Source organism: Pseudophryne corroboree, unplaced genomic scaffold (genome assembly GCF_028390025.1).
Source record: "Pseudophryne corroboree isolate aPseCor3 unplaced genomic scaffold, aPseCor3.hap2 scaffold_910, whole genome shotgun sequence".
Taxonomy (NCBI): Eukaryota; Metazoa; Chordata; class Amphibia; order Anura; family Myobatrachidae; genus Pseudophryne; species Pseudophryne corroboree.
Genome location: NW_026970490.1, coordinates 189004 through 214684, shown reverse-complemented (window position 1 = coordinate 214684; position 25681 = coordinate 189004). Strand labels below are relative to the sequence as shown.

At 48.1% G+C, this 25681-nt stretch overlaps 1 non-coding gene across 1 annotated transcript; it reads left to right on the top strand.

The window, feature by feature from the left end:
• The first annotated feature begins 3368 nt into the window (after nucleotides 1-3368).
• On the top strand, nucleotides 3369-3534 carry LOC135045543 (U1 spliceosomal RNA). The gene has a single exon (XR_010237982.1). It is a non-coding gene; the product is annotated as a U1 spliceosomal RNA (small nuclear RNA).
• Nucleotides 3535-25681: the final 22147 nt, after the last annotated feature.

Here is a 25681-nt window from a genome sequence, read left to right as displayed (position 1 = left end):
CTGCTTATACCACGGTAGACAAGAGGGTTGAAAAGAGAGGGGGGGGCACATAATTTGGCGCAAATTACATACAGCAGCGCTACTGTGCAAACATTAAGTTACTGTGCTATTCCTGGGTTATATAGCGCTGGGGTATGTGCTGGCATACTCTCTCTCTGTCTCTCCAAAGGGCAGAGCCGGCCATAGGCATAGGCAAACTAGGCAATTGCCTAGGGCATCTGATATGCCTAGGGGCATCAGCAACTTCTGCTGATTAAAATGATATGCGGCATGCCTATATTCTGTGTGTAGCATTTCATATGCAGATACAGCCACAGTCTCACACAGTATATAGGCGTGCTGCATATCATTTTAATCAGCAGAAGCTGCGTGTGCATCCTAACAACATAGCAATGCAAATAAGATGCATTTTAATAAAAAAAAGGTGCCCCAACGTTAGCATTGAGGCAAGATTTATGAGGACACATCTGTATCCAAGCAGAGGCAGAGGTCACAGTGTTAGTGGCAGTGTGAGTGCTGTGTGCATGTGAGTGGGTTGATTGTGCAGTAGTGTTCGGAATATGAGTAAGGAGCATTATGTGTGTCATGTAAAAATGCATTAATAATGTGCAACATATGTGTAAGGGGCACTATGTGTGTCATTATGTGTATAAGGGCATTAATAATGTGCGGCATATGTGTAAGGGACATTGGTGGTCATTCCGAGTTGTTCGCTCGGTAATTTTCTTCGCATCGCAGCGATTTTCCGCTAATTGCGCATGCGCAAGGGTGGTCATTCCGAGTTGTTCGCTCTGTAATTTTCTTCGCATCGCAGCGATTTTCCGCTAATTGCGCATGCGCAATGTTCGCTCTGCGACTGCGCAAAGTAAATTTGCTATGCAGTTAGGTATTTTACTCACGGCATTACGAGGTTTTTTCTTTGTTCTGCTGATCGTAGTGTGATTGACAGGAAGTGGGTGTTTCTGGGCGGATACTGGCCGTTTTATGGGTGTGTGTGAAAAAACGCTGCCGTTTCTGGGTAAAACGCGGGAGTGTCTGAAGAAACGGGGGAGTGTCTGGGCGAACGCTGGGTGTGTTTGTGACGTCAAACCAGGAACGAAACTGACTGAACTGATCACAGTTGTCGAGTAAGTCTGGAGCTACTCAGAAACTGCTAAGAAGTGTCTATTCGCAATTCTGCTAATCTTTCGTTCGCAATTTTGATAAGCTAAGATTCACTCCCAGTAGTCGGCGGCTTAGCGTGTGCAATGCTGCTAAAAGCAGCTTGCGAGCTAACAACTCGGAATGAGGGCCATTATGTGTAAAAGGGCATTAATAAAGGTTGTCATAATGTGTAAGACGCATTATGTTTATAAGGACATTAATGATGTGTCTCATATGTGTAAGGGGCATTACTGTGTGGAATTATGTGTATAAATGCATTACTAATGTGTGGCATTATGTGTATAAGGTGCTCTAATATGTAGCGTTGCGTATATAAAGGGCATTTACTGTGTTGTCTAATGTGAATAAAGAGCAATAGGGTGTGGTGTAATGTAAATAAGGAGCAATTCAGTGTGATGTAATGTGAATAAGGAGCACTACTGTACGAAGTAACGTTTATAAGGTAAAGTGATACTACTGTGGGATGTAATGTGAATTATGGACACTATCACGTGATCAAATGTGAATAAAATTGCAGTACTGTGTGGCGGAATTTTAATTGGGGGTACTATTGTGTGGACATGCCCATTGCCAGCAAAAACACACCCCTTTTTGGACTGTGCGCCAAATGTGCGAACTGTTCCTGTTTAAAATATAGGGGGTACAAACACCAAAATAAGTACTGTTATGGGTGAGGTTTGATGGTGCTGGGAAAGAGGTGCAAGGTCAGAGGCGGAACCAGCGGTGGTGCTAGGGGGCACCAGGCAAAATCTTGCCTAGGGCATCATATTGGTTAGGGCCAGCTCTGCCAAAGGGCCTTGTGGGGGAAATGTCTTCAGTAAAAGCATTCCCTGTGTGTGTGGTGTGTCGGTACGCGTGTGTCGACATGTCTGAGGAAGAAGGCTATATTAGAGAGGAGCGGGAGCAAATGAATGTGGTGTCTCCGCCGACACCTGATTGGATGGATATGTGGAATGTTTTAATTGCTAGTGTAAACTCATTGCACAAAAGATTAGACAAGGCTGAAGATTTGGGACAGTCAGGGTCTCAACCCATGCCTGATCCTATGTCGCAGGGACTGTCAGGGTCTCATAAGTGCCCACTATCCAGATTGTTGACACAGATACCGGCACGGATTCTGACTCCAGTGTCGATTACGATGATGCAAAGTTACAGCCAAAATTGGCAAAATACATTTGATATATGATTATGGCAATAAAAGATGTTTTGCACATCACAGAGGAGCCCCCTATCCCTGACAAGAGGGTACATATGTACAAGGGAAAGAAGCCTGAGGTAACCTTTTCCCCTCACACGAGCTGAACGAGTTATGTGAAAAAGCTTGGGAATCTCCTGCAGATTTCCAAAAGGATTCTTATGGCGTATCCTTTCCCATCAACGGATAGGTTACGATGGGAATCCTCCCCTTGGGTGGACAAAGCATTAACACGCTTATCCAAGAAGTTAGCCCTCCCGTCCCAGGATACGGCTACCCTCAAAGAGTCTGCTGACCGCAAACAGGAGATTACCCTGAAGTCCATTTATACACATTCAGGTACCTTACTCAGACCGGCAATTGCGTCGGCCTGGGTGTGTATGTGTAGTGCTGTAGCGGCATGGACGGATACCCTAGATAAGGATACTATTTTATTGCCCCTGGGGCATATAAGAGATGATGTCCTATATATGTGTGTATGCAAACTACAGGTGGTGCTGCATGGCTCACACCCTTTTGCTTGTCTTGTAGAGCAACTCTGGAGCTGTTACTGGGTCCAGCTGCTGCAAGAAATCAGCTTGAATGCTTCAGGGGCTGGGGCATGGCCAACATGAGCCCCACACTGATGGGGGTGTATAAAGCGATCTAGGGGTCATCCAAGCGCAACCCCACAAAGGCCGCCATGCCCTGCGTAACCATTTTCTCTTTTCATATGCAGACGAGGGTTGCAGCCAACTATACCCATTGCTTGGATGACATCACCATATGCGAATCCATCTGCTGCAGGCCTTCCCCCAGGAATGCTTGCACTAGTTGTTGCATTTGGTTTGTTGTTTGGGGGGTGCTTCAGTATTAGGCAGCCTTCTGCCCTCACACATTCGTCTGAAAATGTGTTCTCCCTGCAGTTGTTGTCCCCAGATGAGAGTTCCCTTGTGCTGCCTCAGTTGAATCTCCTTTACTTGACGGAGGTGTGCCTGAGCAGCGGCCCTCCCCAGCCCTATCTCAAATCATACTTATTTTGCTTAGGTGATACCATGGTCATGAAGATTGTTTTCCCAGGGTGAGGTTCATTCATTGCATTCTGGGTATGCTGACCTCTGTGATTTCCCCAAATGTGGGAATCTCGACTGCATAATTTGTGGTAGGGGGGGGGACTGCATTTGTGCTTTCCCCTGGTTGGCTCTGGTATAATTTAGATCTCATTGTCTCAGGTCTCTCTCCAGCCTAGTTTGCTGTCTGTTTCCACTTCTCTTTTCTTGAGCCCCTCCCTTCTATGCCCTTGCGCACTATCCTGACTTCTCCCGTCTGCTTACTTTGTGCCTTCCAACGCACAATGCGAACTACAGGTGGTGTTGCAGGGCCCACACCCTTTTATTTGCCTTACAGAGCAGCTCTGGAGCTGTTACAGTGCCCAGCTGCAGCAAGAAATCAGCTTGAATGCTTCAGGGGCTGGGGCATGGCCAACATGAGCCCCACACCAAAGGAGGGTGGGGGGTGTTCAATGCGAACTAGGGGTCATCCAAGCGCCCCTTTTCTCTTTTCATATGCAGATGAGGGTTCCAGCCAACTTTGGCCCACTGCTTGGATGACATCACCGTATGCAAATCCGTCTGCTGCAGACCTTTCCCCAGGAATGCTTGTACTAGCTGTTGCATATGGTTTGATGTTTGAGGGTGCTTCAGTATTAGGCAGCCTTCCGCCCTCTCATTTTCATCTGAAAAGATGTGGTCTCCCTGCAGTTGTTGTCCCCAGACAAGAGTTCCCTTGTGCTTCCTCAGTTGAATCTCCTTAACTTGACGGGGGTGTGCTCGAGCAGCCGCCCTCCACAGCCCTATCCCAACACATGCTTTTCTTGCGTATGAGATCTCTTGATCATGAAGATAGTTCTCACAGGGTGAGGTTCATCCATTACATTTTAAAGTAGGAAGGTACAAATTGCATATTCAAATTACATATATGTGCTGGATTCAAATGTTTTCCCCCCTTCCTTTCTCAATTGTGCCCATCAGCAGCTATTCTAATGTTGCTGCCAATGGGTGTGACACATTAATTTCTTCTGTGGGGTACACTGGACTCCACAAGGATTCACATTGGGGTGTAGAGTAGGATCTTGATCTGAGGCACCAACAGGCTCAAAGCTTTTGACTGTTCCCAAGATGCTCAGCGCCCCCTGCTCTATAACCTCGCTTCCATGAACAGGGAGCTCAGTTTGTAGTTGGTGCCTTCAGTAGCAGGCCACTTAACAGGGGGCTGCCTCAGGCAGCCTATTCTTAGCTATTAATTTTGACAAGAAAAGAAGAACTTTTTTTATAAGAATCTACAAGGGCTGCAGCAGGTTAGGTCTAATAGACATCTTTACTGCAGCTCCATCACTCCCAGCGGCGCAGTATACTCCCGTGCCCTGGTTGCTGGGTCACTGCAGCGGAGGCTCCGGTTTCTTCCTAAGGTCAGTCACACACACACCGCCCTCCGGGATCACGAGGCCGCTGATGAAAGGGAGGTAAGGGACTTCTGTGCCCACACTATACCGTGATCCAGCGTGGCTGTAGGGGGTGGGCCATGTGCGCACTAGCGTGGACACTGATTACTGGGCAGCCGCTCCACTAGCCACCAGGGACAGTTAAGGAGCACAGCTCTGGGGGGGTTTTCTCTTATATTAACCCCATTTTGTACTACCCGCAGTACATTGTGATAGGTAATAGAGCCTGATTCAGGTTGGATTGCAATCGCAATAAGCAATCCAACTGCAAAAATTGCTAAGAGCATACGCATGCGCCTGCATTTTCTGCGGCACCCCGCAGATAATGCGATCGCTTCTGACTGTCAATTGGTGCTGGGGGGGGGGTCAGCAACAATCCATTTCCAAGTCGGAGATGGAGCGGTGCATGGGCAGGGCTACAAAATGGGGTCGGCATCGGAGAAACAGGAGGCGTGGTCAGAGCTGCTGCATGACATCACATTCAGCAGCTGCGATCACAAAAATGGTGGCGGCTTCCTGCGCACACATACAGTCTGCACCAACAGGAGGCTAACCCATTTTTTATGATCACGCTGAACTGCACTGAGACTGCAATTTCAGCGTGGTCAAGAAGGGAGGCGGCATGCTGGGTGGCCCCAGCATGCGAACCAAAGGATTGCAAATTCTGTTACTTAGCAGAATTTGCAATCCTTACTGAATTAGGCCCATTGATTACAAAATGTATTTGTAAATATTTGAAGTTTTTCTTCAGGGACTAACACAAAAGATGCTTGGGGCTACTAACACATGGGTAAGCCACGTAAAGCTTCCCATGGGTCAGTGGCATCACAACGGGGTTGCGGCCCACACCCGAGTGTCACCCGCCAAGGGGGGTGACACCAAAGTGCCGGCTCCTCTTCAGTGACAGAATATGGGTGTTTCACTGTAACATTACGTGCAACACCCAGTTTCTGTCACTGTGCAGGAGCCAGCACCACTCACACACTAGTCCCCGGGTGCAGCACTCAACCCCCGGGATACCCGGAGCAACAAAATGGAGATTCAGGAAAACAGGCCACACCCCTACCTATGAGACCATGCCTCCTTTTTACCATTGCGCTGCTTATCTGCGCGCACTGCATTACAATCTCCCTCGCTGCCTCTCTGGGTGTCACCAATGATAGTGACACCTTTGCCATGCTTGTAGCAGCTGGTCCTAAGATCTACGCCTCCAGCCCTGAGTGTTTGCCCTTGTGACTTGTTGATCATCATAGCGAAGCAGATTCTTACAGAAAACTGCAGGGGCTTAGATTGAAAAGAAAAACATTGACGAACCCATCATTTCAGCAACAGGGTCTGCCACACGGCTGACTGAAATGACTGGTTGGTTTCGGCCCCCACCAAAAAAGAAGCAATCAATCTCTCCTTGCACAAACTGGCTCTACAGAGGCAAGATGTCCACCTCATCATCCTCCGATTCCTCACCCCTTTCACTGTGTACATCGCCCCCCCTCACATATTATTAATTCGTCCCCACTGGAATCCACCATCTCAGATCCCTGTGTACTTTCTGGAGGCAATTGCTGGTAAATGTCTCCACGGAGGAATTGATTATAATTCATTTTGATGATCATCATCTTCTCCACATTTTCTGGAAGTAACCTCGTACGCCGATTGCTGACAAGGTGAGCGGCTGCACTAAACACTCTTCTGGAGTACACACTGGAGGGAGGGCAACTTAGGTAGAATAAAGCCAGTTTGTGCAAGGGCCTCCAAATTGCCTCTTTTTCCTGCCAGTATACATACGGACTGTCTGACGTGCCTACCTGGATGCGGTCACTCATATAATCCTCCACCATTCTTTCAAAGGTGACAGAATCATATGTAGTGACAATAGACGACATGTCAGTAATCGTTGCCAGGTCCTTCAGTCCGGACCAGATGTCAGCACTCACTCCAGACTGCCCTGCATCACCGCCAGTGGGTGGGCTCGGAATTCTTAGCCTTTTCCTTGCACCCCCAGTTGCGGGAGAATGTGAAGGAGGAGCTGTTGACGGGTCACGTTCCGCTTGACTTGACCATTTTCTCACCAGCAGGTCTTTGAACCTCTGCAGACTTGTGTCTGCCGGAAAGAGAGCTACAATGTAGGTTTTAAATCTAGGATCGAGCACGGTGGCCAAAATGTATTGCTCTGATTTCAACAGATTGAATCCTGGTTAATCGAATTAAGGGCTCCATCCACAAGTCCCACATGCCTAGCGGAATCGCTCTGTTTTAGCTCCTCCTTCAATGTCTCCAGCTTCTTCTGCAAAAGCCTGATGAGGGGAATGACCTGACTCAGGCTGGCAGTGTCTGAACTGACTTCACGTGTGGCAAGTTCAAAGGGTTGCAGAACCTTACACAACGTTGAAATCATTCTCCACTGCGCTTGAGTCAGGTGCATTCCCCCTCCTTTGTCTATATCGTGGGTAGATGTATAGGCTTGAATGGCCTTTTGCTGCTCCTCCATCCTCTGAAGCATATAGAGGGTTGAATTCCACCTCGTTACCACCTCTTGCTTCAGAGGATGGCAGGGCAGGTTCAGGAATGTTTGGTGGTGCTCCAGTCTTCGGCACGCGGTGGCTGAATGCAGAAAGTGGCCCGCAATTCTTCGGGCCACCGACAGCATCTCTTGCACGCCACAGTCGTTTTTTTAAATAATTCTGCACCACCAAATTCAATGTATGTGCAAAACATGGGACGTGCTGGAATTTGCCCAGATGTAATGCACGCACAATATTGGTGGCATTGTCCGATGTCACAAATCCCCAGGAGAGTCCAATTGGGGTAAGCCATTCTGCGATGATGTTCCTCAGTTTCCGTAAGAGGTTGTCAGCTGTGTGCCTCTTATGGAAAGCGGTGATACAAAGCGTAGTCTGCCTAGGAACGAGTTGGCATTTGCGAGATGCTGCTACTGGTGCCGCCGCTGCTGTTCTTGCTGCGGGAGGCAATACATCTACCCAGTGGGCTGTCACAGTCATATAGTCCTGAGTCTGCCCGGCTCCACTTAACCACGGACATGTGGACTAGTGGACCTTGGGTACAACTGCATTTTTTAGGACACTGGTGACTCTTTTTCTGAGGTCTGTGTACATTTTCGGTATCGCCTGCCTAGAGAAATGGAACCTAGATGGCATTTGGTACCGGGGACACAGTACCTCAATCAAGTCTCTAGTTGCCTCTGAATTAACGATGGATACCGGAACCACGTTTCTCACCACCCAGGCTGACAAGACCTGAGTTATCCGCTTTGCAGCAGGATGACTGCTGTGATATTTCATCTTCCTCGCAAAGGACTGTTGGACAGTCAATTGCCTACTGGAAGTAGTACAAGTGGTCTTCCGACTTCCCCTCTGGGATGACGATCGACTCCCAGCAGCAACAACAGCAGCGCCAGCAGCAGTAGGCGTTACACTCAAGGATGCATCGGAGGAATCCCAGGCAGGAGAGGACTCGTCAGACTTGCCAGTGACATGGCCTGCAGGACTATTGGCTTTCCTGTCTAAGGAGGAAATTGACACTGAGGGAGTTGGTGGTGTGGTTTGCAGGAGCTTGGTTACAAGAGGAAGGGATTTAGTGGTCAGTGGACTGCTTCCGCTGTCATCCAAAGTTTTTGAACTTGTCACTGACTAATGATTAATGCGCTGCAGACGACGTATAAGGGAGGATGTTCTGAGGTGGTTAACGTCCTTACCCCTACTTATTACAGCTTGACAAAGGCAACACACGGCTTGACACCTGTTGTCCGCATTTGTGTACAGGATGCATACCTTCATGTCCCCATTTATCCATCTTATCAGGCGTACCTCAGATTTGCGGTACAGGACAGTCATTGCCAATTTCAGACGTTGCTGTTTGGTCTCTCCACGGCCCAGAGAATTTTCACCAAGGTAATGGCGGAAATGATGGTTCTCCTGCGTAAGCAAGGTGTCACAATTATCCCGTACTTGAGCGATCTCATAAAAGCGAGATCAAGAGAGCAGTTGCTGAACAGCGTATCACTTTCACTGAAAGTGTTACAGCAACACGGCTGGATTTTCAATATCCCAAAGTCGCAGTTGGTTTCTACGACTCGTCTGTCTTTCTTGGGCATGATTCTGGACACAGACCAGAAGAGAGTTTATCTCCCGATAGGAAAGGCCCAGGAACTCATGACTCTTGTCAGGAACCTATTGAAACCAAAACTTGTGTCAGTGCATCACTGCACTCGAGTCCTGGGAAAGATGGTGGCATCATACGAAGCCATTCCATTCGGCAGGTTCCATGCGAGGACTTTCCAATGGGACCTACTGGACAAGTGGTCTGGGTCACATTTGCAGATGCATTGGTTGATCACCCTGTCCCCCAGGGTCAGGGTATCACTCCTGTGGTGGCTGCAGAGTGCTCACCTTCTCGAGTGACGCAGATTCGGCATTCAGGACTGGATCCTGGTGACCACAGAGGCAAGCCTCCAAGGTTGGGGAGCAGTCACACAGGGAAGAAATATCCAAGGTCTTTGGTCAAGTCAAGAGACTTGTCTTCACATCAACATCCTGAAACTAGGGGCCATATACAATGCCCTACGTCAAGCGGAGACCTTACTTCGCGACCAACCGGTTCTGATCCAGTCAGACAACGTCACCGCAGTGGCTCATGTAAACCGCCAAGGCGGCACAAGGAGCAGAGTGGCGATGGCACAAGCCACCAGAATTCTTCGCTGGGTGGAGAATCACGCAAGCGCACTGTCAGCAGTGTTCATTCTGGGAGTGGACAACTGGGAAGCAGACTTCCTCAGCAGACACGACCTACATCCGGGAGAGTGGGGACTTCATCAGGAAGTCTTTGCACAGATTACAAGTCGGTGGGAACTGCCACAGATAGACATGATGGCGTCCCGGCTCAACAAAAAGCTACAGAGGTATTGCGCAAGGTCAAGAGACCCTCAGGCAGTAGCTGTAGACACCCTAGTGACACCGTGGGTGTTCCAGCCGGTCTATGTATTTCCTCCTCTTCCTCTCATACCCAAGGTGTTAAGGATAATAAGACAAAGAGGAGTGAGAACAATCCTCATTGTTCCAGATTGGCCACGGAGGACCTGGTATCCGGATCTGCAGGAAATGCTCACAGAAGATCCGTGGCCTCTTCCTCTAAGACAGGACCTGTTGCATCAGGGGCCCTGTCTGTTCCAAGACTTACCGCGGCTGCGTTTGACGGCATGGCGGTTGAATGCCGGATCCTAGCAGTGAAAGGCATTCCGGTTGAGGTCATCCCTACGCTGATAAAGGCTAGGAAGGATGTAACGTCAAAACATTACACCGTATATGGCGAAATTATGTTTCTTGGTGTGAGGCCAGGAATGCTCCTACGGAAGAATTCCATCTGGGCCGTTTCCTTCACTTCCTACAAACTGGAGTGAATTTGGGCCTAAAATTAGGCTCTATTAAGGTCCAGATTTCGGCCTTATCCATTTTCTTTCAAAAAGAATTGGTTTCTCTTCCAGAAGTTCAGACTTTTGTAAAAGGAGTGCTGCATATTCAGCCTCCTTTTGTGCCTCCGGTGGCACCTTGGGACCTTAACGTGGTGTTAAGTTTTCTAAAATCACACTGGTTTGAACCACTTAAAACGGTGGAGTTAAAATATCTCACATGGAAGGTGGTCATGTTATTAGCCTTGGCTTCGGCTAGGCGAGTGTCGGAATTAGCGGCTTTGTCACATAAAAGCCCATATTTGGTGTACCATGTGGATAGAGCGGAATTGCGGACCCGTCCTCAATTCCTACCAAAAGTGGTCTCATCTTTTCATATGAACCAACCTATTGTGGTGCCTTTGGCTACGCGTGACTTGGAGGATTCCGAGTTACTTGATGTGGTCAGGGCTTTGAAAATTTACGTGGCCAGGACGGCTAGAGTCAGGAAAACTGAAGCGCTGTTTGTCCTGTATGCAACCAACAAGATTGGTGCCCCTGCTTCAAAGCAGGCTATTGCTCGCTGGATTTGTAACACGATTCAGCAAGCGCATTCTATGGCTGGATTGCAGTTACCGAAATCGGTCTAGGCCCATTCCACGAGGAAAGTGGGCTGTTCTTGGGCGGCTGCCCTAGGGGTCTCGGCACTACAGCTGTGTCGAGCTGCTACTTGGTCAGGTTCAAACACCTTTTCAAAATACTATAAGTTTGATACCCTGGCTGAGGAGGAACTCATGTTTGCTCAATCGGTGCTGCAGAGTCATCCGCACTCTCCCGCCCGTTTTGGAGCTTTGGTATAATCCCCATGGTCCTTACGGAGTCCCCAGCATCCTCTAGGACGTTAGAGAAAATAAGATTTTAAACCTACCGGTAAATCTTTTTCTCGTAGTCCGTAGAGGATGCTGGGCGACCGTCCCAAGTGCGGACTACTTCTGCAATACTTGTATATAGTTATTGCTTCAATAAGGGTTATGTTATAGTTGCATCGGTCCTGCACTGATGCTACAGTATGTTGTTTTTTCGTACTCATAACTGGGTAGTTTATCACAAGTTATACGGTGTGATTGGTGTGGCTGGTATGAATCTTGCCCTGGATTAACAAAATCCTTTCCTCATACTGTCAGTCTCCTCTGGGCACAGTTTCTCTAACTGTGGCATAGAGGGGCATAGAGGGAGGAGCCAGTGCACACCCAGAACTAAAGTCTTTCTTAAAGTGCCCATGTCTCCTGCGGAGCCCGTCTATCCCCATGGTCCTTACGGAGTCCCCAGCATCCTCTACGGACTACGAGAAAAAGATTTACCGGTAGGTTTAAAATCTTATTTTCTACTTTATTCTTTTCTATCCTAGTTTATTACGACCAACTTTCATCCAAGGAGTTTGATATTCTACTACCTGCATGCAATTTAAATTGCTTAAATTGTTTATATGGTTGATTTGTCCTTCACAATCCATAATCTGCAACTTGGATGTACTTGTGTCATTGAAAATCTTATAATAAAAATGTTTATATATTGAAAAAAAAAGTTATAAGACATATGCCTACCTACTAAATGGGGTAAAATTAGGGGATTCTGTACTGGAAAAGGACTTAGGTGTCCTCATAGATAGCAAGCTAAGCAGTAGTACCCAAAGTAGGACTGCAGCAAAGAAGGCTAATAAGATATTAGCATGCATAAAACGGGGTATTGATGCTAGGGACGAGAGTATTATACTCCCGTTATATAAATCACTAGTGAGGCCACACCTTGAATACTGTGTACAGTTCTGGGCACCGTACTACAAAAAGGATATCCTGGAGCTTGAAAAGGTACAGAGGAGGGCGACCAAACTAATTAAGGGCATGGAGATGATGGAATACAAGGAAAGGCTTGAAAGACTAGGCATGTTTACATTGGAAAAGCGGAGACTAAGAGGGGATATGATCAACATCTACAAATATATAAGGGGACAATACACAGAGCTTGCGCGGGACCTGTTTCTGGTTAGATCAACACAGAGGACTCGTGGACACTCGCTCAGGTTAGAGGAGAGGAGATTCCGCACAATACAGCGTAAAGGCTTTTTCACGGTAAGGACAATACGTGTTTGGAATTCCCTGCCCGAGGGAGTTGTAATGGCGGAATCTGTCAACACCTTTAAGAATGGGTTAGATAAATTCCTATTGGATAAGGATATCCAGGGGTATGGTGCATAGTCATGCATTATAGTTACTATAAATAGGGATAAAATGTAATGGCTGACAGCAGCATCAGTCAGAAATTTTAGTAAAATCATCATGCATAGGACACCACAAATAGGTTGAACTCGATGGACAATTGTCTTTTTTCAACCTCAGATACTATGTTACTATGTTACTATGTTACTATGTAATATTTGAAGAAACAAAATAAAATAAAGCTATGTATTGGGTTTCACTAACAAGCACATTGGAAGACTTGACTACTGTTAAAAGACATGCATTACATGGTATAGAGCCACAAACCACAATGTAGTAAAATAAAAACAAACTTACATGTGTATCAAACCTATGTGAGGCTTACATTGATAGTGCAAGATCAACACTCTATCAACTGTGCAAACTAGACTGCACATAAATGCCATAAAATTTATCTGAGATTTTAGTAAATAAGGCCCGTTGCTGTCCGGGTCACACAGCCGTCACGGCCCCGCCCCCATACGGTCCGGTCATGTCTGCGTTGTCCTGACTGTGCCCCCAAAATGGCGGCACAACGCCGCTGGCCCGACTCCTCCTGCCCAGTGACCGCCTCTACCTGTCAATCAGGCAGAGGCGCTCACTGGGCAGAGATGCTGATCGCATCTCTGGCATGTGCCGGTGCACTGTGGCACCAGCACACACGCACTTCAGACCTGATCTCCTGTTGTGTGAATATGCACAGCAGGGATCAGGTCTTAATTAGGCCCTATATACAGCTGTCAGTAAAGCAGGGATGTGCTGCTGCCAGTGAGGCAGGGATGTTCTGCTGTCAGTGAAGCAGTGATGTGCTGCTGTCAGTGAAGCAGTGATGTGCTGCTGTCAGCGAGGCAGTGATGTGCTGCTGTCAGCGAGGCAGGGATGTGCTGCTATAAGTGAGGCAGGGATGTGCTGCCGTCAATGAGGCAGGGATGTGCTGCCGTCAATGTTGCAGGGATGTGTTGCTGTCAACGTTGCAGGGATGTGCTGCTGTCAGTGAATCAGGAATGTGCTGCTGCAGTGAGGCAGAGATATGCTGCCCACTATCTCCCTATCACCCCTGCCTGAGTCACACACTTTCCCTGTCACCCCTGCCTCAGTTACCCACTATCTCCCAGTCACCGCTGCCTCAGTCAACCACTATACCTGCGACCCCTGCCTCAGTCACCCACTATCCCTGTCACCCCTGCCTCAGTCTCTTACTGTCCCTGTCACCCCTGCCACAGTCATCCACTATCTCCCTATCATCCCTGCCTTATTCATTTATTATCCCTGTCACCCACTTTCTTCCCATACTTACCCAACCCCTTCCTATCACCCCTCCCTCAGTAACCCACTATCTCCCTGTCACCCCTGCCTAAGTCACCCACTATCACTGTCACCCCTGCATCAGTCACCCACTATCTCCCAGTCACCCCGGCTTCAGTCACCCACTATATCCCACTCATACATGCTTCAGTCACCCACTATCTCCCAGTCATCCCTGCCTCAGTCACCTACTGACACCAGTGCAGATATTTCTGCTGCAGCCTCTCCACTCTCCAGCGTGAACGTCCTGACGACTGAGGAAATCCGCTTCCCAGTTGAGGACTCCGGGAATGAACACTGCCGATATTGCTGGCAGATGACGTTCTACCCAACTGAGGATTTTTTTATACTTCCAGCTTTGCCATGCAGTTTCGAGTGCCGACTTGATGATTTGTGTACACTACCGTGGTGGCGTTGTCCGATTGTACTTGAACAGGCCTGTTCTGTACTAGAGGCAGGGCCAGTATCAATGAATTGAACACTGCCCGCAATTCCAGAATGTTTATCGGGAGGAGAGATTCCTCCCTGGTCCACCGATGGTGAAGGGTCGTCATCACGGCCATGACCTTGGTGAATTTCCGAGGTGCCGTGGCCAAACCAGAAGGCAGGACCTGAAATCCAAAAACTAACCAGGCACAACACTGCTTAGCTTCCAACATCAGATGAGATTGGACATATTCAGTGTGATGCGGCTGTAGATGATTTTTGCTGTTTCTAACTTCTACATCAATGAATAAGTTTCAAAATAGAATGCATCAAGAGAACGGTGTTGGTAGTATAAAACTACCTACAGCACCTGGTATTCCCAGGTGGTCTCACATCCAAGAACAAACCAGGCCTAAGATCAGGTGATATTGGGCATATACAGTGTGGTGTGGCTGTAGATGAGCTTAGTGGTTTCTGTTAGAGTTCTTCTACTTCTAACTACTAGTACATAAATGAATAAGCGGCCGATTTATTAAACCTGGTGGAATGATAATTTGCATGGTGATAAAGTACCAGCCAATCAGCTCCTAATTGCCATGTCACAGGCTGGGTTTGAAAAATGACAGTTAGGAGCTGACTGGCTGGTACTTTATCACCTTGCACTTTATCAGTTCACCAGGCTTAATAGATCTGCCCCAATGTTTCAAAATGGAATGCATCAAGAGAACGGTGTTGGTATTGTAAAAATACACACAGCTCCTGGTATTTCCTGGTGGTCTCCCATCCAAGTACTAAAACCAGGACCAATACTGCTCAGCTTCTATGATCAGGAGAGATTGGGCAAATCCAGTGTGCTGTGGCTGTAGATGAGCTGGTGGTTTCTGTTAGAGCTTTTCTACTTCTAACTTCTGGTACATAAAAGAATACGTGTAAAAATTAAATGTACCAAGAAAAGGGTGTTGGTAGTTTAAAAACACCTAAAGAATCTGATAATACATGGATGGGAGACTGCTTGGTAGTAACAAAGTCCAATACTGCTTTGCTTCAAAGATCAAATGAGATTGGGCATATCCAGTGTGGTGTGGCTTTAGATAAGCTTTGTGGTTTCTGTTAGAGCTCTTCTACTTCTAACTACTGGTACATTAATGAATATGTATAAGGTTGTAGTTTATCCAATATGCCTTTACTACCTTACCTTCCCCCCCCCCCTCCCCTCCCCTCCCCTCCCCTCCTTATAGCTTCCTTTGTTCTCTCCTCCTCGTGTGTGCGTTATTTGTTTTCTAATACGTCCTAGAGGATGCTGGGATCACATTAAGAACCATGGGGTATAGACGGGATCCGCAGGAGACATGGGCACTTTAAGACTTTCAAAGGGTGTAAACTGTCTCCTCCCTCTATGCCCCTCCTCCAGACTCCAGTTTTAGAATTGTGCCCAGTGAGACTGGATGCACTACAGGGGAGCTCTACTGAGTTTCTCTGAAAAGACTTATGTTAGTTTTTCTTATTTTCAGGGAGGCTGCTTCGTGGGACTTAGGGGAGAGAAGTATGACCAACTTCTAGTGAGTTCAATGGCTCTACTTCTGGCTGACAGGACACCATTAGCTCCTGAGGGTGCTGATCGCTGGGTACGCCTAGATGCCCACTCCCGTAGCCTGCCGTCACCCCCTTACAGAGCCAGAAGTCAGAAGACAGGCGAGTAGCAGAAGAACAGATGGCATTCTGAGGTACCACGCAGCGAGCGGAATGCTGTGCGCCATGCTCCCACACAAACACAGGCACTGCAGGGTGCAGGGCGTTGGGGGGGGGGGGGGGCACCCTGGGCAGCATAAATTCCTCACAAAAGGCTGGCAAAAGTGGACATTAGTGCCTGGGCACTGTCCTTACCCCACCAGCGTAATTAATTATTTGTTTCTGAGCGGGACAGAAGCGTGCCATTACAGCGGCGGGGCTTCTTCCTCACCTCACCAGCACATCTATAGAGCGTTACAAGTCTATCACTATAGAGTTTATTATTTCCCAGACTGTGTACTTTTGACGCTGGGTTGTGAGCTGAAAAATCCCATCTGTCCCTCTGACAGATTTACTGTAGGTCTATCCCCCATAAGCCGATGTGTCTGTGGGTACTTGGTACATGTGTGTCAACATGTCGGTGGCTGAATGTTTTTCCCAAGAGGAAACTATATTAGGAATGCAGACATATGATGGTGGCCCTGTTGGCACCACCAATAACTGACTGGGTGAAAGTTTCAGTAATATCAGAGTGAGGTTGGATAAATCTGTGTCCCAGACACAGACGTAGAGAAAAGATGTGATGTTCATGGCTATGCTTCTTTTCCCTCAGGCCCCGCAAAAATGTTATTTTGCCCAGTTACTACACACTGATACTGACTCAGATACTGATTCCTATGTCGACCATAATATTTCCTGATTAGATCCAATATTGGCAAGGAGCATTCAGTACATGATTGTGGATATTAAGGACATATTAACATCACTGAGGACCCTGCTGTTCCTGACAAAGGGGTCTATATGTATGTATATATAGATATATAATGAAAGCTGATGTAACGTTCCTCCATCTCTGTTTGAGAAAGTCTGGGCCAGCTCGACAAGATGGTTTCAAATCCCCAAAAGGTTTCCGGTTGTTTATTCATTTCCTGCTGCGGACAGAATAAAGTGGGAATCACCCCCTGTTCTGCACGGGGCCCTGTCACAAATCCAGCGGATCGTATGCAGGAAGCTACATTATTTCTAGTTATGTAACCACGGGTACATTACTTAGACCTGCCATTACATGCGCATGGGTGAGTAGTAGTATTCAAGAATTGGTCGAATACCTTGTCATCCGATATAGATATCCTGGAGACATGGGATGCTCCTTACGTTGGATCATATCAAGGACACTGCAGCATACTTACGACTGCAAGGGATATAGGACTCTTGAGTTCACGGGCCAATTTCATGGCAGTCTCGGATAGGAGGGCATTGTGGATTCACCAAGGGAATGCTGATGCTGACTCCAAGAAGAAAGGGAGTCTCTTCCCTATGAAGGTGAAGCCTTGTTTGGCGACGGCCTAGTTAATTTGATCTCGGCAGCTCCCGCAGGTAAGTCAACCTTCTTGCCCTATGTTCCCTCTCAACGGATGAAGACGCATCATTATCTAACGCAGTCATTTTGGCCCAATAGATATGCAAGAAGTTAAGATTCCCCTTTCTTTGCAGGTAGAGGAAGGAGAAGAGGGAAGAGGTCTGTAGCCTCTTCAAGATCGCAGGAGCAGAGATCGTCCTCTGCTTCTGCCAAATCCACTGCATGACGCTGGGGCTCTCTTGCAGGAGCCCACACCAGTGGGGACACGTCTAAAACACTTCAGTCAGTTCTGGATTAATTTGGACCTGGACTCGTGGGTTTTACAAATAGTGTCCCAAGGGTACAAACTGGGGTTTCAAGACGTTCCCCCTCACCGATTGTTCAAATCGGCCTTAGTCAGCAGGGAGAAGGCTTTTATTCAAGCCTCTTCGTGGTCCCGAAGCCGGAAGGCTCAGTCAGACCAATCTGAAATCTGAAATCCCTCAATTTCTACCTAAAGAAATTAAATTTCAAGATGGAATCTCTCAGGGTAGGAATCTCCAGTCCGGAGGAAGGAGATTTCATGGTTTTGGTAGACATAAGGATGCCTACTTACATGTTCCGTTTAGCCACTGCATCAAGCTACCTGAGGTTTGCAATTCAGGATTGTCATTACCAATTTCAGACGTTGCCGTTTGGTCTGTCCACGGCTCCGAGGATTTTCACCAGGGTGATGGCGGAAATGATGGTTCTCCTTCGCAAGCAAGGAGTCACAATTATCCCGTACTTGGATGATCTCTTGATAAAGGCGAGATCCAGGGACCAGTTGGTGCAAAACATTGCACTCTCCCTGACAGTTCTTCAACAACATGGTTGGCTCCTAAACTTGCCAAAATCGCAGTTGGTCCCAATGACGCGGTTGTTGTTTTTGGGAGTGATACTGGACACAGAAGAGGTTTTCTTCCAGTGGAAAGGCTATGGAGATCCAGAGTCTGGTCAAACAAATTCTGAAACCAGCAAGAGTGTTAATCCATCAATGCATTCGGTTGCTGGGGAAGATGGTTGCGGCCTACGAGGCCATTCAGTTTGGCAGGTTCCATGCTAGAGTGTTCCAGTGGGACCTGTTGGACAAGTGGTCCGGATCCCACCTACACATGCACCGGAGGATAATCCTGTCTTCCAAGACCAGAATATCACTCCATTGGCGGCTGCACAGTTCTCACCTCCTAGAGGGGCGATGGTTCGGGATCCAGGACTGGATCCTAGGGACCACGGATGCAACCCTCCGAGGCTGGGGAGCAGTCACACAGGGGGAAAACATCCAAGGAAGATGGTCAAGTCGGGAAAGTTGTCTCCACATAAATGTTCTGGATTTAAGGGCCATTTAATAACTGCAGACACAGTACGCACTGGGACGGGTGCCCAGCATCCTCTACGGACTAAGAGAAAAGGATTTACCGGTAGGTATTAAAATCCTAGTTTCTCTAACGTCCTAGAGGATGCTGGGGACTCCGTAAGGACCATGGGGATAGACGGGCTCCGCAGGAGACATGGGCACTTTAAGAAAGACTTTAGTTCTGGGTGTGCAGTGGCTCCTCCCTCTATGCCCCTCCTCCATACCTCAGTTTGATACTGTGCCCAGTGGAAACTGTGTGCTTTTCAGGAGCTCTCCTGAGCTTTCTGACAGAAAGTATTTTGTTTGGTTTTTAATTTTCAGGGAGCACTGCTGGCAACAGACTCCCTGCATCGAGGGACTGAGGGGAGAGAAGCAGCCCTACTCTCTGAGTTGCAAGGTCCTGCTTCTTAGGTTACTGGACACCATTAGCTCCAGCGGGATTGGTACGCAGGATCTCACCCTCGCCGTCCGTCCCAGAGCCGCGCCGCCGTCCCCCTCGCAGAGCCAGAAGATAGAAGCCGGGTGAGTATGAGAAAAGAGACTTCAGCGGTGGCAGAAGACTTCATGATCTTCACTGAAGTAACGCACAGCACTGCAGCTGTGCGCCATTGCTCCCATACACCTCACATACTCCGGTCACTGTAAGGGTGCAGGGCGCAGGGGGGGCACCCTGGGCAGCAATATAAACCTCTTTTTGGAAAAAATATAACATATATACAGCTGGGCACTGTATATATGTATGAGCCCCCGCCAATTTTACAGTTTAAGCGGGACAGAAGCCCGCCGCCGAGGGGGCGGGGCTTCTCCCTCAGCACTCACCAGCGCCATTTTTTCTCCACAGCACCGCTGAGGCAGCTCCCCAGACTCTCCCCTGCTGAAACCACGGTAGACAAGAGGGTTGAAAAGAGGGGGGGGGGCACATAATTCGGCGCAAATTACATACAGCAGCACTACTGGGCAAACATTAAGTTACTGTGTTATTCCTGGGTTATATAGCGCTGGGGTGTGTGCTGGCATACTCTCTCTCTGTCTCTCCAAAGGGCCTTGTGGGGAAACTGTTTTCAGAAAAAGCATTCCCTGTGTGTGTGGTGTGTCGGTACATGTGTGTCGACATGTCTGAGGAAGAAGGCTATATTAGAGAGGAGCGGGAGCAAATTAATGTGGTGTCTCTGCGACAGCTGATTGGATGGATATGTGGAATGTTTTAAATGCTAGTGTAAACTCAGTGCACAAAAGATTAGACAAGGCTGAAGCTTCGGGACAGTCAGGGTCTGAACCCATGCCTGATCCTATGTCGCAGGGACTGTCAGGGTCTCACAAGCGCCCACTATCCCAGATTGTTGACACAGATACTGACACGGATTCTGACTCCAGTGTCGATTACGATGATGCAAAGTTACAGCCAAAATTGGCAAAATCCATTCGATATAGGATTATGGCAATAAAAGATGTTTTGCACATCACAGAGGAACCCCCTGTCCCTGACAAGAGGGTACATATGTACAAGGGAAAGAAGCCTGAGGTAACCTTTTCCCCTCACACGAGTTATGTGAAAAAGCCTGGGAATCTCCAGATAAAAGACTACAGATTTCCAAAAGGATTCTTATGGCGTATCCTTTCCCATCAATGGATAGGTTAAGATGGGAATCCTCCCCTAGGGTGGACAAAGCATTAACACGCTTATCCAAGAAGGTAGCCCTCCCGTCCCAGGATACGGCTACCCTCAAAGAGTCTGCTGACCGCAAACAGGAGATAACCCTGAAGTCCATTTATACACATTCGGCTACCTTACTCAGACCGGCAATTGCGTCGGCCTGGGTGTGTAGTGCTGTAGCAGCATGGACGGATACCTTATCTGAGGGGATGGATACCCTAGATAAGGATACTATTTTATTGACCCTGGGGCATATAAGAGATGCTGTCCTATATGTGTGTATGCAAAGTACAGGTGGTGCTGCAGGGCTCACACCCTTTTACTTGTCTTGTAGAGCAACTCTGGAGCTGTTATTGGATCCATCTGCTGCAGGCCTTCCCCCAGGAATGCTTGCACTAGTTGTTGCATTTGGTTTGTTGTTTGGGGGTGCTTCAGTATTAGGCAGCCTTCTGCCCTCCCACATTCATCTGAAAATGTGTTCTCCCTGCAGTTGTTGTCCCCAGATGAGAGTTCCCTTGTGCTTCCTCAGTTGAATCTCCTTAACTTGACGGGCGTGTGCCCGAGCAGCCGCCCTCCACAGCCAGGGCCGGATTAAGCCTTCAGGGGGCCTGGGGTACTTTAGATAGGGGGGCCCTCTTATCAGAACTACCCCCCTGGTAATGTCCATTATGTGTGTGCCTGCTCCTCCCACTACAGCAATTCGCTGTACCCACATCCAGAGCCAGATTTAGACCATCAGTGTAGGTCCCCCCTCCCTCGATTGAATGCAGTTTCACACACACACACACACACACACACACACACACACACACACACACATACTGCCCCCATAGCTGAACACATACATACTGCCCCCATAGCTGCACACACACACTGCCTTACTGACATGGACACCTCTTACTGACAGATACCACTTACTGACATGTCACAGACGCATCTTACTGATACAAACACTGACACACATACACTTAATGACACAGACACCGCTTACTGACAGACACCCTTACTGACACAGACAAACACACCTTACTTACACACCACTTACTGGCATATGCATACTTAGAGCCACCCCTTAATGATACAGATACAAGTTACTGATACAAACATTTACTGACAACCCTTACTGACACAAACACTTACTGAAACACACACTTATTGACACAGAGTCCACTTACTGACAGATATCCCCTACTGACACTATTTACTGACACATTATCATACATATCTACAGGCACACCTTACTGACAGAGAAAACTTACTAACACAGATACCCCTTACTGACACACACAACACACTTATTCACACAGATACGACTGACTGACTGACTGACTGACTGTCTGACATAGACACCACTTATTGGCTGATACCTCTTACTGACACACAAACCTACTGACATGCACACACTAACACACTTACTGACACAAAAACACACACTGACACACTTACTGACATACACACTTCATGGCATACATTCAGTAGCGGATCTTGCCACGGGCAAGCAGGACTTTTGCCCGGGGCGCCGCCTTCCTCTGGGAAGGGAAACTAGACGCGTACGCGTCTAGTTTCCCTTCGTGGAGAGGTCCTTTACTGTGCGGTGCGCGATGATGTCATCGCGCACCGCGCATCATTCCAGTCTGTACAGGGGGCGTAAATGCACGCCCCCTGTATGAAGCCACACACCCCCAATGCCGCCCGGGGCGCCAGAAGCCCCGGAACCGGCCCTGCATACATTCACACAGAAGATGACACTGTGTGGGATTGGCACTCGCCTTTTCAAAATCCAGATTTCTTTACTTGTTTGACCTTTGCCACTTTTTATCAGCTGCAGTCAGAGGTCTGTTCATTCTCTGCTTCAATCCGCTTGGTCTGTCTCTCCTCAGAGAGACGCTGGGAGGAGGTGTGGTCTGCTACTGCTGTACACTGTACAGTAGCTGCGTAACCCTTCGTGCTGCCACTCAGCGATGCAGAATGACTTCAGTGTGCAAGACAGCAGGGGGCGGTTGTGTCAGAGGCAGGACAGCTCTAGCTGGGGCAGTGGCAAACGCAGGATTTTTGTTGGGGGTTTCCGTACATGTATGTACTGTAGGATATAGATATATATATATATATATATATATATATAGTTACATACATATACAGATGCAGCAGTGCCCGGCACTCTCAACAATATTTACAATGGCCCATAAGGATTTAATAGCAGACATAGTGGAGGCGGCACTCAACGGACATCATGAGGCAAACAAAAATCACTGTACCAACCACATGTACAGCACTAACGTTTCGGAACATTAAGCCTTCATCAGTGAACTCTGATGAAGGAATAAAGTTCTAATACGTTAGTATTTGCGTTATGAAGTCCATTGAGTGCCGCCCCCACTATATGATAGATAGATTTTACTTTTTTTTCCCCCTGGTAAAAAAAAAAGGCAGGGGCAATCAGATTTTATTTAAAAAAAAAAAAACTATATACAAGGTCACGGTATACCAATGTGTCGAAGCTACGGGCTCCTGACTTTTTAAACGAATGAAATGAAAAAAAAAAAAAAAAAACATCTTTCAGCAGCGCTGATGATCGTCGGTCAGGGGGGCCCCCTAAGATTAGAGGGCCTGGGGTACTGACCCCCTGTGACCCCCCCTTAATCCGGCTCTGTCCACAGCCCTATCCCAACACATACTTATCTTGCATATGAGATCTCTTGATCATGAAGATAGTTCTCACAGGGTGAGGTTCATCCATTACATTTTAAAGTAGGAAGGTACAAATTACATATTCGAATTACATATATGTGCTGGATTCAAATGTTTTCCCCCCTTCCTTTCTCAATTGTGCCCATCAGCAGCTATTCTTATGTTGCTGCCAATGGTTGTGACACATTTTTTTCTTCTGTGGGGTACACTGGACTCCACAAGGATTCACATTGGGGTGTAGAGTAGGATCTTGATCTGAGGCACCAACAAGCTCAAAGCTTTTGACTGTTCCCAAGATACTCAGCGCCCCCTCCTCTATAACCTCGCTTCCATGAACAGGGAGCTCAGTTTGTAGTTGGTGCCTTCAGTAGCAGGCCACTTAACAGGGGGCTGCCTCAGGCATCCTATTCTTAGCTATTAATTTTGACAAGAAAAGAAGAACTTTTTTAATAAGAATCTACAAGGGCTGCAGCAGGCTAGGTCTAATAGACATATTTACTGCAGCTCCATCACTCCCAGCGGCACAGTATACTCCAGTGCCCCGGTTGCTGGGTCACTGCAGCGGAGGCTCCGGTTTCTTCCTAAGGTCAGTCACACACACACCGCCCTCCGGGATCACGAGGCCGCTGATGAAAGGGTGGTAAGGGGCTTCTGTGCCCACTTTATACCGTGATCCAGCGTGGCTGTAGGGGGCGGGCCGTGTGCGCACTGGCGTGGACACTGATTACTGGGCAGCTGCTCCACTAGCCACCAGGGACAGTTAAGGAGCACAGCTCTGGGGGTTTTTCTCCTATATTAACCCCATTTTGTACTACCCGCAGTGCATTGTGATAGGTAATAGGGCCTGATTCAGGTTGGACTGCAATCGCAATAAGCAATCCAACTGCAAAAATTGCTAAGAGCATACGCATCCGCCTGCAGATAATGCGATCGATTCTGCCTGTCAATCGGTGCAGGGGGGGGGGGGGGGGGGGTCAACAACACTCCATTTCCAAGTCGGAGATGGAGCGGTGCGGGGGCAGGGTTTCAATATTGGGTCGGCAACGGAGAAACAGGAGGCGTGGTCAGAGCGGCTGCATGACATCACATGGGCCGGACTCCGCCAGTGGAGCCCCAGCGTCATGCAGTAGATTTTGTAGAGGCCGGGGAGGACTTCTGTTCCTGGGAGCTAGCTGTGTTGTGCATCTTTTTTCCTCTGCCCCTACCTCTGGCAAGAAAGGACGCACCTCGCACTTTCTTGTTTCTTTGTGACCGAAAGGACTGCATTTGATAATGCAGAGCTTTCTTATGCTGTGAGGGAACATAAGGTAAAAAATTTGATTTTCCAGCTGTAGCTGTGCGTGTTAATGCTTTGTCCATCCTAGGGGAGGATTCCCATCGTAACCTATCCGTTGATGGGAAAGGATACGCCATAAGAATCCTTTTGGAAATCTGCAGTCTTTTATCTGGAGATTCCCAAGCTTTTTCACATAACTCGTTCAGCTCGTGTGAGGGGGGAAAGGTTACCTCAGGCTTCTTTCCCTTGTACATATGTACCCTCTTGTCAGGGACAGGGGGTTCCCCTGTGATGTGCAAAACATCTTTTATTGCCATAATCCTATATCGAATGGATTTTGCCAATTTTGGCTGTAACTTTGCATCAACGTAATCGACACTGGAGTCAGAATCCGTGTCGGTATCTGTGTCAACAATCTGGGATAGTGGGCACTTATGAGACCCTGACAGTCCCTGCGACATAGGATCAGGCATGGGTTGAGACCCTGACTGTCCCAAAGCTTCAGCCTTGTCTAATCTTTTGTGCAATGAGTTTACACTAGCATTTAAAACATTCCACATATCCATCCAATGAGGTGTCGGTGGAGACACCACATTCATTTGCTCCCGCTCCTCTCTAATATAGCCTTCTTCCTCAGACATGTCGACACACGTGTACCGACACACCACACACACAGGGAATGCTTTTTCTGAAGACAGTTTCCCCACAAGGCCCATTGGAGAGACAGAGAGAGAGAGTATGCCAGCACACACCCCAGCGCTATATAACCCAGGAATAACACAGTAACTTAATGTTTGTCCAGTAGCGCTGCTGTATGTCATTTGCGCCGAATTATGTGCCCCCCCTCTCTTTTCAACCCTCTTGTCTACCATGGTATAAGCAGGGGAGAGTCCGGGCAGCTTCCTCTCAGCGGTGCTGTGGAGAAAAAATGGCGCTGCTGAGTGCTGAGGGAGAAGCCCCGCCCCCTCGGCGGCGGGCTTCTGTCCCGCTTAAACTGTAAAATTGGCAGGGGCTCATACATATACAGTGCCCAGCTGTATATATGTTATATTTTTGCCAAAAAGAGGTTTATATTGCTGCCCAGGGCGCCCCCCCTGCGCCCTGCACCCTTACAGTGACCGGAGTATGTGAGGTGTATGGGAGCAATGGTGCACAGCTGCAGTGCTGTGCGTTACCTCAGTGAAGATCATGAACTCTTCTGCCGCCTCTGAAGTCTTCTTTTCTTCTCATACTCACCCGGCTTCTATCTTCTGAATCTGCGAGGGGGACGGCGGCGCGGCTCTGGGACGGACGGCGAGGGTGAGATCCTGCGTAGCAATCCCTCTGGAGCTAATGGTGTCCAGTAGCCTAAGAAGCAGGACCTTGCAACTCAGAG